Source organism: Etheostoma spectabile, chromosome 4 (genome assembly GCF_008692095.1).
Source record: "Etheostoma spectabile isolate EspeVRDwgs_2016 chromosome 4, UIUC_Espe_1.0, whole genome shotgun sequence".
Taxonomy (NCBI): domain Eukaryota; kingdom Metazoa; phylum Chordata; class Actinopteri; order Perciformes; family Percidae; genus Etheostoma; species Etheostoma spectabile.
In genome coordinates this window covers 10,623,985-10,625,764 of record NC_045736.1, presented here as the reverse complement: position 1 = coordinate 10,625,764, position 1,780 = coordinate 10,623,985, and the positions used below count along the sequence as shown (strand labels likewise).

Below are 1,780 nucleotides of genomic sequence, written 5' to 3'. Positions count from 1 at the left end.
ATTGACAATTGCAACTGATGTAGTAGAAGAACAAGTACAAAAAAGTGATAAGTATAAGTATAAACAAACCCATGCAGAGAAAAAAAAATTAAAATGTGACAGACTTACAAACCTCGTTAATAATATTGACAACAGATGTTCTTAATTAAATAGTTAATATCAGGTACAGTATATATCAGATAGTGGCTTTCTTGTTTGTTACTAATTTAAGAGACTCAAAATATATGTCAGTTTGGAATAGTTTAAAACATGGTCTGATTTGGAAAATTTTGATTAATGAATATGAATTTACCTAATAAAACAAAGAGATTAACAATATAACATACATTTCTATCTTTACATTCAAAATATGTTCCCTTCAAATGTGATTGTATGTGTTGTTTTAGATTCGGTGTGTAACGTACAGCTTTTCCTCTGTGTCTCTGAGTCACGTTAGACAGCCAATCACAAGCATTATTAGAACTTGGTAGAAGAACGCTGTGTGCTTATTGGCTCCCTGACACTGATGCTATTTACTCCTTGGGTATTGAAACTGGGTATTGAATGAAGAGGCATTTTTCATTTCTCAAAACTTTAGAGCCAATTCACTGTCCCTAAAAAGTATTGAATTCAGTACCCAGCCCTGTGCAGCAGAGGCGGGGGGGGATTGGGGGGGAGAGGTATTACTGGCCAGAGAAGCAATACCACACAGGCACAAGGATGACAAGGACACGTCTGGCTGGCTGTCGTCCTTTCAGTCCCACAGAGCGGACCACCACACAGTCAACCCGCATTAGTGTCACACTGGCCCATCATGGGGAATTAATTACACACCTGTTAATGACATGCAGGCCGCTGTAATGCTTCCCTCTAATATCCATCTGGGTGAGGTACCTGCTCACATGTTATGGGAGTATGTCTACTTCTTTTAATCATAACACACACCCGTGCGCCCGTGATCACGCCAACTACCGAAACATATGCCATTTCTGCAGATGCCTTTTATCGGAAGCGCCACAGCACAGTAGCAGGACTGCATTTATTTTCAGCATGGATGGTCCAGCAGGGAATCAAACCCCTCATATTAACAGCAAAAACGTGACCTTCTAGACACTGAGCTGCACAGTAGGGCTGTAACTAATCATAATGAACACTGTCAGTTAATCTCTTTGTTATTCTTTCATTAATTATTCATTATACACAGTTATTTAATCTTTAAAATGTAAGAAAACAAGTAAAAATGCCCATCAGAATGTTCCAGAGCCCAAAGTGGCACTTGTTTTTTAGAACAATCATTAGTTTAACAGAAAATGAATGATATATTTTGATAGTCAATTTTTCACTAAAAGGCCATTTTTTTAAGCAAATGGCACAAATCATACAATAGGTAGATCCAACCAGGCAATCTGATTGGTCAACTTTTGAACATGCTCAAATCAGCATGATGGCACACCATGCTCAGCACTAAAAATATTACTCCGCTATGTCCATGTCGACATTCCAGTGGGTAATTTAACCTTTTTATTCATGACAATAAATCACAGACCAGGTACCAGAAATAGTCTGTTGCTTAAAGTTTGAGGACGTACAGCAGCTAAAAATGTATCTATTATAAGTATATGCAGTATTTATTTAGTTTGGGAAATCCTATCATCTCCACAAAGCTAACGTTGGCTCAAGTAGAAGAAGAATTCTTGGTTGGTTTTTCTATAATGTCTGGAAACTGCCGCACAATAGGAATAGAGCTCAACAGTGATCGCCCACTTTTTTTAACGACTGATTCCAGAAGTGTCCCCCCCCC

The 1,780-nt window shown here is 38.3% G+C and overlaps 1 long non-coding RNA gene across 1 annotated transcript in view; it reads left to right on the top strand.

The window, feature by feature from the left end:
- LOC116687958 (uncharacterized) overlaps nucleotides 1-1,780 on the top strand; it is a 22,991-nt gene that overhangs the window by 1,005 nt on the left and 20,206 nt on the right. The gene's annotated exons all lie outside the window — the stretch shown is intronic.